Below are 15242 nucleotides of genomic sequence, written 5' to 3'. Positions count from 1 at the left end.
CAGACAATTTAAGAGCAAATGAGGCACTGCAAGGACAATTTTAAACGTTACAGGTAACAAACAGGAACCAGTATATGAAAGTTCCAAAATAACGTAACGGTTTTTTTATTTCTTATTTATTTATTTACAAAAGAGGATACAGTTCAAGTAATGTCCAGAGAAAACATGAAAATGGAAGGGAAAAAGGCCGGCCGCGGAGGCCGTGCGGAACCGCGGCACTGCTACAGTCGCAGGTTCGAATCCTGCCTCGGGCATGGATGTGTGTGATGTCCTTAGGATAGTTAGTTTGGTTTAAGTAGTTCTAAGTTCTAGGGGACTGATGACCTAAGATGTTAAGTCCCATAGTGCTCAGAACCATTTGAACCATTTGGAAGGGAAAACGATGTTTAAGAGGCTACTTTGAGGAGAGTATCACCATTCACATAGTTTTAACTAGCGGCTCTATACCTTGAAAAAAGTTTTTGTTGCGTAATCTCAACTGTTCGTTAAGAATGAGACCGGACTTGAGAGATAGATGTTTAAAAATTTCTAGCTCTTCTAAAATTTTGAGCCTAAAGCCTTTTTTCTCCGAGTGCAAGCCCTGGACGTCTTTTACATCTCTAGGATTATTCCCTATGATTAACAAATGGTCAGCGGAAGATGAATTGTGAACATTGGTGTCTTTTTTGCTTAGAAGGTCTTCCTTGAATCTTATCGAAATAGCTCGGCCTATTTGCTCATGTAATAGGCTAGACCTGTATAATAAGCTGGTTCTGATACCTTTTCACTACTAAGCGATTGTAGTTGTTTTTCTTTTCCACGATCGTTTATCTCAATATACGCGATTTCGACATTCGTACGATGATTGAATGTGGGGGGGGGTTCCGATCTTCTGCGACGAATGACAACAGGAAGACCGAATTTAGTATTTCAGACTTCTCTCTGTTGTCTTCAGTTTCGGTGCCAGTGGTCTCTGAGTGAGTCAGTAGATGCTTACGAACCACTTACTGATTTTACATAATAATAAAACCTCTTGGGGTTTCATTCATGTCCGGTGACAAAATTTTATTTACGAAGTCTCTGAATGCTTCTCTCATTGCTCTCCTTAGGCTCATTTTTACTTCGTTCAGCCATTGTTTATCAGCTAGATTTGACTTCTCTTGAATCTGTGATCTGTGATTCTGTGTTGCAGCTGTCTTTCTTTACGAAGCAGTTTTCCAACGCGGTGATTACACATCGTCGTCCTCAGCACTGAATATTTGATGCTGATGACAGTTTGTCTGAGGACTGGTTTGATGCAGCTTTCCAAGCTATCCGATTCTGTGCAAGCCTCTTTATCTCCGAGTAACTACTGCAACGTACATCCTTCTGAATCTGCTTGCTGTATTCATCTCTTGGTCTTCCTCTACTGTTTTTACCCCAACTCTTAACTCCTGTACTAAACTAATGATCCCTTCTTGTCTCAGAATATGCCCTACCAAACGATCCATTCTTCTAACCAGGTTGTGCAACAAATTTCTTTGATCCACATTTATATTCAGAATTTCCTCATTAGTTACGTGTTCTACCCACCTAATCTTCAAAATTCTTCTCTAGCACAACACTTCAAAAACTTCTATTCTCTTCATGTTTAAACGGTTTACCGTCCATGTTTCATTTCCATACATTAGTACATTCCATACAAATACTTTCGGAAAATCTATACTTGATGTTAACAAATTTCTTTTCTTTAGAAACGCTTTTCTCGCCATTGCCAGCCTACATTTTATATCCTCTCTACTTCGGCCATCACCAGTTAATTTGCTGCCCAGCTAGCAAAACTCATCTACTACTTTCAGAGCCCGGTGTCTTTGTTCTGCTACTGTTGATGTTCATCTTATATCTTTCTTCAAGACGGTGTCCACTCAGTTTCACTGCTGCTCCAAGTCCTTTGCTGTCTCTGAGAGAATTACAGCGTGATCGGCCAACCTCAGAGGTTTTATTTCGTGTCCCTCAACTTTAATTCGTACTCCAAATATTTCTTTTGTTTCCTTTATTGCTTCTTCAGTGTACGGATTGAATAACATCGGGGATAGGCTAGCTCACTCTCTTCTCTATCACTGCATCCCTTTCATGCCCCTAGACTCTTATAACTGCCGTTCTTCTCCGAAGTCGGCTTCTACCATCTTGTGTTACCCGATTTCTACTAGGCCTCGTCTTTTTACCTATTCCATCCTCTGCTGCCTTGACTATTCCATCTCTCAAAGCCACCCATCCTTCTTGCACTGTATGCCTTTCCCCTGTTCTTGTCATCCGATTGCTAATGCTCCCTTCAAAACTCTTAGCAATTACTAGCTCTTTCAGTTTGTCCAGGTCCCATCTCCTTAATTTCCTACCTTTTTGTAATTTCTTCTGTTTTAATCTACAGATGATAACCAAAAAATTGTGGGCAGTGTCCACATCTGCCCCTAGAAATGTCTTACAATTTAAAATCTGTTTTCGAAATCTCGGTCTTAGCGTTATATAATCAGTCTGAAACCTTACAATGTCTCCAGCTCTCTTCCGCGTATACAGCCTTCTTTCAAGATTCTTAAACCACGTGTAAGCGATGTTTAAATTAAAATCTTTGTAGAATTCTCCCCTCAGCTTCCTCTTTCATTCCTTTCCCCCAGTCCATATTCACCTACTATTTTTTCTACTCTTCCTTTTCCTACTGCCGAATTCCAGTCTCCCATCACCATTAAATCGCTGTCTCAGTTAACTACCTGAATAATTTATTTATCCGAACATACATTTCTTCAATATCTTCGTCATCTGCGGAGCTAGTTGACATATATACATGTGTTAGTGATGTAGGTGTGGGATACGTGTCTGTCTTGGTTATAATGATGCGTTCACTATGCTGTTCGTAGCAGCTTACCCGCATTCCTATTTTCGTATTGATTATTAAATTTACACCTGCATGACCCCTATTTGATTTTCTGTTCATAGTCCAGTATTCATCTCACTAGAAGTCTGTTCTTCCTGTCACCGAACTTCACTAATTCCCACTACATCTCACCCTAACCTATGCATTTCCCTTTTTTTTTAATTTTCTAGCCTACCTGCCCGATCAAGGATTCTAACATTCCACGCTCCAAACTCATCTGCCCGATTAAGATAACGCCATTTTAGTTTCTCTGGGATAAAAACATTCTTCTGATTAGTCCCCGCCCGGAGAGCCTATTGGGGGACTATTTTACCTCCGGAACATTAAACCCAACCATTTAACCAGACAATAGAGCTGCTTCCCCTTGCTTCCAGCCGTTCACAGTACCGACACAGGAAGGCCGTTTTCGATGTCGTTACAAGGCCAGATCAGTCAATCATCCAGACAATTGCCCTGCAACTTCTGAAAGGCTGCTACCTCTGTGTAGGAACCACACGTTTGTCTGGCCTCTCAACAGATACAGGTACCTGTGTCGCTGAGGCACGTAAATCCTCCATTAACGGCAAGACCCGTGCATCATAGGAAGGGGGGAGGGGAGTGGGAGGTGGAAGGACGAGCATTCTCTGAGAATATTTAGGCTGATGTAACTTCGATTTCGGTAGGTAATTCTTCTCTGATCCCTGAAAATATAAAGAAAACCATGTGCATGCCCCACCTACTCCGCTACCATAGTCTCCGTTACCATAGTAGCCGCTTCCTGCATGTAGTGCACGCCTGGCCTATTAGAGGGAAGCCTGATACCATCACAGAGTCTTCCACTCTGCTGCAAACCAGAGGACTGGGATCGATCCTGGGTACGACGATGCCACAAATAATCAGCCTGCACACAGTGTGCGATGCTAACTGCCTTCAATAAAGCAACCATCCGTCGAAGGGGACCGACTATGGCTTAGGAACCCAAGCGGCAGGTTTCATTCGTGCCAACATGTGCCAATTTTTGCAGCTGGTTGCGCCTAGTGTGCTCGGTAGCCACCACGAGAGCATCTTCCACGTCACAGGCGAGATCCCAAGGAAAACATGCCGAGTTCATACTCTCATCGTTTCCCATACTGCCTGCTATTTTCCTGTGGGGCTCTATTACACACCTGAGTTTGAAGTTCCGTATCAGTAGCATAACCGCCCTCTGTACTGGGCTGGAAAATCGGCCACTAGCCCAACAGGAGAGGCGTCCCATGCTAGTTCAAAGTATTATCACCATTGGGTAGCATCTCGTATCTGTTGCTAAGGTTAAGCAGCCAGCTGTTGGACCCGTCCCCTCTTTCGCCTTCCACTTAGTGACAAGAGAACCCACCAATGTCTGCCCGAGAGTCTCGGGTGAGGACAGGTCGTTCAGGTGTTTTGCATCGGAATATGCAGCGATAACCAGGTCACCAAGGAATTCCAAAGTCACCAAAGCTGTCGGCAGACGCGTCACCGGTGCCCAATGTCGCCACAGCTTTGAGCAGTAGCCACAAGCCTGTCGACCGTGGCGAATGCCGCCTGCATCTGTTTACGTACAGTAGCCGATTCTCCTTGTGTCCCCTCACATCACGCACAGAGCCGTATAGAGTAGAAAAATTGAATAATATCTCAAAAATACAAGCAAAACAGTCAGGAGTAGCTTAGAAACTACTAACACACCCCCGAAAAAGAGAAAAGTACGCGACAGGAGCACTACTGAGGTTGGACTGTACGTAAAATACACTCCTGGAAATTGAAATAAGAACACCGTGAATTCATTGTCCCAGGAAGGGGAAACTTTATTGACACATTCCTGGGGTCAGATACATCACATGATCACACTGACAGAACCACAGGCACATAGACACAGGCAACAGAGCATGCACAATGTCGGCACTAGTACAGTGTATATCCACCTTTCGCAGCAATGCAGGCTGCTATTCTCCCATGGAGACGATCGTAGAGATGCTGGATGTAGTCCTGTGGAACGGCTTGCCATGCCATTTCCACCTGGCGCCTCAGTTGGACCAGCGTTCGTGCTGGACGTGCAGACCGCGTGAGACGACGCTTCATCCAGTCCCAAACATGCTCAATGGGGGACAGATCCGGAGATCTTGCTGGCCAGGGTAGTTGACTTACACCTTCTAGAGCACGTTGGGTGGCACGGGATACATGCGGACGTGCATTGTCCTGTTGGAACAGCAAGTTCCCTTGCCGGTCTAGGAATGGTAGAACGATGGGTTCGATGACGGTTTGGATGTACCGTGCACTATTCAGTGTCCCCTCGACGATCACCAGTGGTGTACGGCCAGTGTAGGAGATCGCTCCCCACACCATGATGCCGGGTGTTGGCCCTGTGTGCCTCGGTCGTATGCAGTCCTGATTGAGGCGCTCACCTGCACGGCGCCAAACACGCATACGACCATCATTGGCACCAAGGCAGAAGCGACTCTCATCGCTGAAGACGACACGTCTCCATTCGTCCCTCCATTCACGCCTGTCGCGACACCACTGGAGGCGGGCTGCACGATGTTGGGGCGTGAGCGGAAGACGGCCTAACGGTGTGCGGGACCGTAGCCCAGCTTCATGGAGACGTTTGCGAATGGTCCTCGCCGATACCCCAGGAGCAACAGCGTCCCTAATTTGCTGGGAAGTGGCGGTGCGGTCCCCTACGGCACTGCGTAGGATCCTACGGTCTTGGCGTGCATCCGTGCGTCGCTGCGGTCCGGTCCCAGGTCGACGGGCACGTGCACCTTCCGCCGACCACTGGCGACAACATCGATGTACTGTGGAGACCTCACGCCCCACGTGTTGAGCAATTCGGCGGTACGTCCACCCGGCCTCCCGCATGCCCACTATACGCCCTCGCTCAAAGTCCGTCAACTGCACATACGGTTCACGTCCACGCTGTCTCGGCATGCTACCAGTGTTAAAGACTGCGATGGAGCTCCGTATGCCACGGCAAACTGGCTGACACTGACGGCGGCGGTGCACAAATGCTGCGCAGCTAGCGCCATTCGACGGCCAACACCGCGGTTCCTGGTGTGTCCGCTGTGCCGTGCGTGTGATCATTGCTTGTACAGCCCTCTCGCAGTGTCAGGAGCAAGTATGGTGGGTCTGACACACCGGTGTCAATGTGTTCTTTTTTCCATTTCCAGGTGTGTATATCGAGAAAAATAAAAGTGATTATAATCTGCTCTGAAGAGAACTCATTATAGCCTGAGACTGCAAGATCCGCATGCTCTTAGAATAGAAACAAATTTCTCTACCGAAAACGGATGTATCAGCAGTTACTTTTTACTAGAGGGTCTGTTTCCAAAATATTACCACAGGAAATAAATATCGAAGCTCCAACGCACTTATATAAACTATACATTGTCCACACATACGAGAACTGACCGTTGTCATGTGACGGCGGCGGAAAAATTAGACGAGGAAGCTGCCTCACATAAGGATATGCATTAAACTTCACACACAAAAAAAACTTGAAGTAAGTTGTAAACACTAGTCTACACAGGCACAGTTCACTTCTTCGCAGAAATACGTGAAAAAACAGAAACTTGGCTAAGTTACTGTATATCAGCCAAATGCTACAACTGCTATCACTAGAGGGGCTACCCTCTCGGCTCGGCGTCTGCCGCTGAACGTCATAAGCCACATGACACTGTACCTAACCAAAGACTACGGGAAGCGTTAACAACTCAAACGTCAACTACGCTTCTCCAAAATTTATATAATGGTTCAACATTAAGAATAGAACTTGGCAACAGGCTATCTCGAAGATTTGCTGTCAAGAAGTGTTTGCGTTAAGGCTGTAGTGTGTCGTGTGACCCAGTTTCAAACATAAAGAGCAAAAGCACTTCAACAATGGAAAAGTAAGTTTAGAGAAATGGTTATTCATATGCTTGTACACACTGCAATTTTCAGACGATCAAGTCACGATTGCCAGTGAATAAGATGATCCGGAAAATTAAGGGAAGGGTATAGACCATGTGGCTTAGAACTTAGCTCCCATAAAACAAAATATCTTCCGAGAGAGACAGAGGAAATTTCTGGAATTTGATACCACGGGTAAAGGAGGTTGAGAAATTACAAAACAAATAACTTAGGTTAGAAGACTGACCTCTTGTTTAAACGAAAACCTTTCAAAAGAAGTGGGAGGGAAACGGAAATACATTATCTGTAAATCTAAACGTTTCTTGTATGAAGCAAAGACATGAAGAGCTAGAAAGAACAAGAAGAAAATGTTGGAGGCCACCGAAATAGACGTGTTCAGGCGCTAACTGGGAATAACGACAAGGAAGAAAGTGCGTAAAGGTCAAGTTTGATTACAAATTGGTGTGGATCGGTTTTTAAAACTGACATCCAGCGGAAGCAGCTACGATGATATGATCATCGGATAGCCGAATCCAGGTTACATAAGAAGAATATGCTGTGGATACAACCTACCTGCAGAAAAGGTTGATGGCCGAAGAAAACACGGAAAGAGGGAACGGTTAGAGCAGTGAGATCAAGGGATTTAAGAAAAGATCAATGGGACGATACAGAGTCATGGACAGAACAACACCGGAAGGTGTTGTAAAGATAACGTATAATACTATACGAAATTCTTTTCGTGTGCCAATTTTTCTGGCTCGATGAAATGAAATGCCGTGTGGCTACGCCCTCCTGTCTGGTAGACCGGTCGCCTGGTGCAAGTATTTTCAGCGACGACTTGTGTGGCGAAGGGTATGATATGATAATGATGAAGGCAACACAACACCGAGTCCCTGAACGGACAAAATTTTCGACCCAGCCGGTAATCGAACCCGAGCCCCTTTGCACAACATTCAGCCGCGCTGAACACTCAACTACTTTTTTTCTCTTTTTTTACTCTCATTTTGTCCGTTAGTGTTCGTTGTATTTGTTCATCCATTGAGACAGTTTTTTTTATTACAGAAGGCAGCTAACATTCTGACCGAACACGCTGAGTTGCTGAGTTACGGAGTCTGCATGATGATGAATGTCACACAACACCCAGTCGGCTGCCGGGATTCGAACCTGGGCCCCTTTGCGTGGTAGGCGGTAACGCTACCGCTGCGCTACGGTGGCGGACATTATTGAGTCGGGCCGTAACTCGCTGTCAATAATAGTAACTATAATGAATGCAGTTGCTGGTCTCTCGATGCTTTACCCGAGGGCGCTGATATTTCATCGTTCCTGCATCGCTGTAGCTACCGGTCGTGGACATCTTAGGGAACAGGTTGTATGAAAGATGTTTCCTTTCTACAAAGTCAATGCGTTTAAGTAAATATATTGAGTAAATATATTGTAGTATCGTTTGGTGTCATCTCCAGACTGGCCTGCACGAACTACATTTGTGCCAACCAAGTGTGGACCGGTAGTTCTCCCTCGTTAGTCTAGCTATTGAAGTCTTTTTACATTAACTATTTCTTTGAAAAAGCGATATTTCCAGATGACTTGTTCTCTCTCTCTCTCTCTACCTATCTATCTCTCTCTCTCTCTCTCTCCCTCTCTCTCTCTCTCTCTCACACACACACACACACACACACACACACACACGCATGCACACGATGAACCTAAACACAGTTTGTGTAGTGGCTTAAATGTCGCTGCTACAGTTAACTAAACTTGAATGCGGGATAAAAAACGAAACCGTACATTTTCATAGCACATCACAGAACAACATTTTCTTTCTCACAGTCACTTTTAACGTGAAACGTCAGCGACTTCGTGTTCATTACGATGGTTGGGGTTCGCGCAGGTTTAATCGTAGTTGGAGATTGCAATGTTGATGACGGCAGTTGCAATACGCGTATGCGGTTGCTTTCCGATCGAAGAGAGCGATTCTCCTGCAGATTGTCTCTTGCTTGCTTCTACAGTATATTATCGCCTACCACCACCATAAGCGATGACAACTCGTAATAGACGGAATAGCAATTCACAAACAGCTCTCTACGATCACGTTTAATGCTCGCATTAGCTACGGCATTAACAGCAGAGCGCACACAATGCTTCACAGTTCTACTGAACGCTCATTGGTTTTCAGAGAACGCGTGGCGCAGAAGAAGCCTAAACTCGACCGCCATCGTTCATGACACCAACTATATCCTAGTGTGTTACTCGCTTAAACGAGACGCATTAACAGGAGCAGAAAAACACTTAGAGTAATCAGTACCCCAGCAGCGAGTTGAGCAGCGCTTCTGCATGGCGGTAGCAGTCAGGGAGGCATTGTCGCTGCTGGAGTGCTAGCTATTCTTCGTGTTTTACTGTCTGTTCATATAGATGGATAAAACGAATATCGTACTAAACTAATTTGAAACCGCTCCATGAAATGGACGCAAACAATTCCGATTTAAAAATAATTTTGTTTGGAATGGGAAACAAACCGACGCTTTTTGTCAACGCTGGCCGTTGTATGGAAGACGTGACTGTCAGGATTTGTTTGAACTGACTACAGCTGCATGTCGCTAAAGCGAAATTGCAAAATTCTGCCAAAACGCCAGAGAAAATGCGCGTGACGACTCTTAGGGGAGACACTGTACACGTAAATATCGCGTAAATGGGAAGTTGTTACTTTAAATCCGTCTAGATTGCAAATTTTTTTATTATTCATATGACCGGTTTCGGTTCATTCAGAACCATCTTCAGATCTGATATTTAAGTTACAGGAGTAACCCGTCCAATTCAGCAACTTTCACATGCTACGTCACATATCTGAAGATGGTTCTGAATGAACCGAAACCGGTCATATGAATAATAAAAAAATTTGCAATCAAGACGGATTTAAAGTAACATTATAAAATCACTGATTGCTGTTATCCCACGAGACATTATGTCTGTTTTTGTAAATGGGAAGTGTTATTTTGTGGGTTTTTATAGAATGGATTGGCAGTCAGGGACTCGTATTGCTAGCCAATAGACTCAGTGTAACAATATTTAGACAGTGTATATTTTGTGCAAGCATAACACACTTTTCTAAATGGCACAGTTCCTATTGACATTAACATACTAAAAGTAGGGTAAATCAGAATGTCAGTGGTTTTCGTTGCAGGAGTCCAATGCAAGGCGTTTATGAGATAACGTAGTGTGCAACTTTTCTATACCGGCATTTGCGCCATTAAACCTGCGCAGTTGCTAGGTACTATGTCACGTTTGCTTACAGCGTGCTTCTGTGTTCCTTGAGTGCGCTGCGACTTGCTAACTAGCGTGTCACAGTCGAAGCAGTAGGTAGTGAGTGGACGATGGGATTTACCAATGCCGAAAATGTTGACATGCTCATGGTGCATGGAGATTGTAGGAAGAAAACAGTTTGTTGTTGTGCAGTGTATGTGGCAAGACATCCCAAAAGACCTCAACCATCTCGGCAGTTACTTATCAATCTCTTCCACCAGTTACGTATAAGTGGTAGTGTAACACCCAGACAACGTAACAGAAGGAAACAAGTGACGACAGAAGAGAGGGAAATTAATGTTCTTGCTGCCGTTGCAGTGGATCGGCACATTAGCTCCTGCACAATCGCACGAGAAGTGGTATGATTCAGGCGACTGTCCTATGCATTCCATCTCGTCATAGGTTACGTGCCTATCACATATCCCTCCGTTAAGAGCTGCATCGAATGATTATGTGAATCGTGTTAACTTCTGTACATGGACATTAAGACAGGATTTTCCAGAGGTATCACACGCCTTGTTTAGTGATGAAGACGCATTTACCAATTACGGTCAGGTAAACCACCGAAACATGTACTACAGTTCTGTGGACAATTCCCGTTGGCTTTGTCAAGTGGAACGACAGCGTTCATGGAGTGTAAAAGCGTGGTTTTGAATAATGAACCATCAGCCCATCGGCCCCTTTGTCGTAGACAGAACACTGAACGCGCACAAGTATCGCAGCCTTATAACAGACCATCTTCCACTGTTGCCAAAAGTTGTAACTCTGGAGACTAGGAGGAACCTATTGTACCAACATGATGGCTGTACAGCCCATACTGGACGAAGTATTACAATATGTATTCATGAACTGTTGGCAATCGTTGGACTGGTTATAGAGGACCTACACCTTGGCCAGTCTGTTCCCCAGATTTGACACATGTAGAACACATGTAGATTTTCGTCTGTGGGGAAAGCTGAAAGACGCTGTCTGCAAAGACATACCAACTATAACTGATGATATGCAACGACTTACCAGTGCAACCTGATCGGACATCTCTGCTGAAATGCTAGCACATGTGCAGCAGTCGTTCCATACCAGACTGGAAACATGTATTGCCACTGCCGATGGTCATTTTGAACACAAGCTGCGATGGTCAGTTGACTTGTTTTTGGTCAGATCCACATAGGTAATGTATGCACTTGTGTTGTTCTTTAGTATGTGCTACCACACATATTTTACAAGTGTCGGTGTTGGAACTGTTCAAAATACAATACCTCGTAAACGGCTGGCATTAGAATTCTGCAACAAACACCACTGGCGTTCTGATATATCCTACTTCCAGTTTGTTAATGCCAACAGACATTGTTCCATTTAAAGAAGTGTATGTTTACAGAAAAATATACTTTTTAAGTATTATTACAATCTGTTGATTGGGTAACAATACGAGCCTCTGACTGTCAACCCGTTCTGCGAAAACCGCAGATCAAGAGCACTTTCCATTTCCGAGATATTTGTCGTGAAAGTTTTAGGTAATTCGCCTTGTATGTATATTCATCCAGTGTATATAACAACCTCTATTTGCAAAAACCTCAAAAGTCACATCTCAGACGCACAGCTGAAGGCAATCCCAGAAAATGGCCATGTAGGTAAGGAGGTCCCTGAATAAAGGTGAGACTTGTAGGCTTCGGTACGAAGTCGTAGGTGAACGATGCAATTGGACCTGCAAGTGTGATAACGAGTGGTATGAACACTATTAATTAATTATAGTATCATGTACAAACGTGAAGTAAATCGGTCACGAATTTTTTGAGATTTTTGCATACAACTTTTCCCCTATGTTTGAATTAAGTACATATATTTTGTATACCGCACATATTTAAAAACATATGCACCTTATGTCCAACCAAGCATTTAAATATTGCAGTAAATCGGTCAAATATTATCAAGTTTTTTGTTAATAACGTTTCTTTTTTATACATTACTACATACAGTAGTTATTTATACTCCATTTATATGACCTTATGAACGTTTATTAGAGTTTCGTGTAAAAAATTTGGAGTAAATTCGTAAATAGCCTTTCAAGATTTTTGTTAACAACCTTTACACTTTACACAGGGTATCTCAGACCTTTTGGTTCAAACTAAAACGGGTGATAGAGGGTCCACAAGCGATTATATTGAGATAGGGAATAAATCGTTGGAAATGTGTATATATTGTGTTGCGGAAATACGGAGTATACACCGCAAAACAACGACTTAGCTCATAGTAATTGCTCAAAGTGACGACTGCCAGTCTCGACGGTGCACGGAGTTCTGCTGCAGTCACTCAAAGATCCCTTGTGTCTGTTGTGCCAGAAGGCAGGTAGCTTGGTTCCTAGCAAGCAGATTTTCATCCAATTCTACGAGAGTGTCATATACCAACGTTTTAACGTAACGCCACAGGAAAACAGAGGTGTGAGATTCGGCGATCGCGTTGACCATGGGAAAGGACCTTCCAACAATGAGGGTATGTAGTGTTGAGGTGCTCGTAGACAGTCACATCAAAGTAGGCTGATGCACCGTCGATTTGAAACCACGTGTCTTTGCGGACAACAAGAACTGTGGCAGCACTCTCGCTGGAAGATCAGGTAACGTGGACCAGTCAGACAGGGAGGCAGCAAGTAAGATCCTATTAGGTGATCCTTGGACAACGCCCGCCCATACGTTGACAGAGAATCGTTGTTGGTGGCCACCAGTGCGGGTAGTGTGGGGAATCCCCTCACTCCATACATGGTTATTGCGGCTTTTGAGGACACCATCACAGGTGACTGAGGTCTCACCCCGAACTACTGCACTGCAATGGATAACCAATGACACAAGTAAACGCAGGGTTCAAAATACGTCGGTCCCAGTGCTTGCTCACATTCTCTAAGACAATGGTGTAATTAATACCTGTTCCAACGGTACTCTCCACACTCTATCCTTCGATTAGTGCGTTTCACGGGCAAGATGCCAATTGCCCATTGTTGCGACGTCGGCCACACAATCCAACACCATCTCCTACAGTTTGGTCTTCGGACATGTCTTGGGCAGGTACCTTCACAGGTTTTCTGAGGCGTGAATGTCCTCGACTCTCGTAACTTGATTTCTACGCAAATAAACTTCTTCCAGTTACAATGACGCCTGTTGGGACAGCGTTCTCTGTACATTAGTGCTGCTTTATGGGCACTACATCCTGCCGCACAGTACCCTAAATGCATATCCGTCTACCAGTAACGAGGCGTGCCACTTTTTATAGGATAGGCTGAGAATTACGGATTTCCAAGAAAGAAAGAAACTTCTAAAATAGAAGTAGATACACACTCCTACTAAGATTGGAACTACTACAGAAAGTTATAAACAAATGCATAAAAAATTAAACAACTACACATTAATAAAAATATAATACACAGTAACTCTCCATTACGTCTTTTTATAAATTGGTTCTATCTGCTTGTCCTTCTTTTGGGTGTAAACATCGATAACACGAGATATGAACTCCTGCCATTTGGTTGAAGTTTTCACAGGTCCCTTCTCTATAGCCAATTCGCCAAGTTTGACAGTCTGTAATTTGTCATTGTGTTGCAAAGGTAGATTTTAACGCGTTTTAGAGTACTCTTGCTTCTTTTGCGCGACACAATATTTGCTGAAACTGCAGTAACCAACGACAGTAATTTCACACATTCAGAAAACACGTTTTTTAATCCATTGCTTATGACGGATTTAAGGAGGTCCTGAAACTGTAGACGTTTATTCTCACTGCTGTAAATAAACGTAAGTTCTCCTTTCAGCTTTTCACTATCAAAGAAAGTTTTTCAACTTCACATATCGGGAAATTGTTTGGCCTGCTATAAACCGAGAACTTTTTCTCATTTAAAAGTTTTGTAAAATCTGTTTCATGAAAGTTCTGGAATCTAGTTTCCTTGTTTACTACAACTGCATCAATTACAGTAGAGCGCCGATTATCCGAAGTAATTGGGGGACATGGGTGTTCGGAAAACTGGCTTGTTCGGATAATCGAACTGTACATGTTTATTTGCCAAAAAGAAGTACTGTACAGTAAATTTATTCATAAAAACAGGCATCTCTCTTAGTATTACAAAGTGACATACTTCAGTAGGAATATATAGTATGTGGCACAGTTTATTAAACAAAAATATATACATATTACATACGCATTTTGCATGAACAAACACAGTATACAACATTGACGTTTAAAAAAATCCTTTATTTTGGTCTGTCTAAGCAAGCCTACGCGCTTACGAGCAGCTAAGTCACGTACTTTTTTCATTACAGATATCTGAAACTGGTCACTTTCATCTTGAGCTTCAAACCATCACAAGGCAATATCTAAACAAGTGAACGCCTCAGAAGCTGTTAGTATACTTTCATCTTCACTTTCTGGAGCACTGATTGATGAGATGCTGGCGGCGTGATCTTTATGAGAGACGACGTTTACAATCTCGCTGTCCTGCACGATTTGGTGTCCTGGATCTGCATCATCGATATTCATCCATTCATGAACTTCTTCTTCATCACATTCGTGGCAATCTGTTTCTTTTAGCATACAGAGAATTTCGGACATATCATTCTGTTCGTCATTTTCAATCATACCTTGCGAATTTTCTTCTGTGTCCAAAATTTTATTCCTGGCTTTCTTCAAATTCTCATCCTTTACACTGTTCCATGCTGCGCTGATCATGTAGGACGCGTCTTTCAAGTCAATATTCTTATGATTTCTTAAGAGACTTTCTTCTCCATCCTCTTCTCTTTCTAACAATAGCTTACGCAACAATTCTTTCCTGTAATATCGTTTGAAAGTTTCAATAACGCCTTGATCCGTGGGCTGTAAAAAGGAGGTTACGTTAGGTGGGAGAAATATTACCTTTATGAACTCATCTTTTTCGTTTAAAATACCACATGACGGATGAGTTGGTGCATTGTCAGGAAGAAGTAGTGTTTTCTCCCTCTTCCCATTCTTTAGGTGATGAGCTTTTACAGAGGGTACGAAAACGTCCAGAAACCACTTCATTAAAAATCGTACTATCCATCCAGGTACTCTTTTGTGCGGTGTACACAACAGGCAAGGCTGACATATTAACGTGCTTGAAACAACGCGGTTTTTTACTTTTACCAATGACGAACATAGGCAGTCGGTGACTTCCAGTAGCATTAGCACAAGC

Source organism: Schistocerca americana, chromosome 4, assembly GCF_021461395.2.
Source record: "Schistocerca americana isolate TAMUIC-IGC-003095 chromosome 4, iqSchAmer2.1, whole genome shotgun sequence".
Classification (NCBI taxonomy): domain Eukaryota; kingdom Metazoa; phylum Arthropoda; class Insecta; order Orthoptera; family Acrididae; genus Schistocerca; species Schistocerca americana.
Note: the sequence above shows the minus strand (reverse complement) of the source record.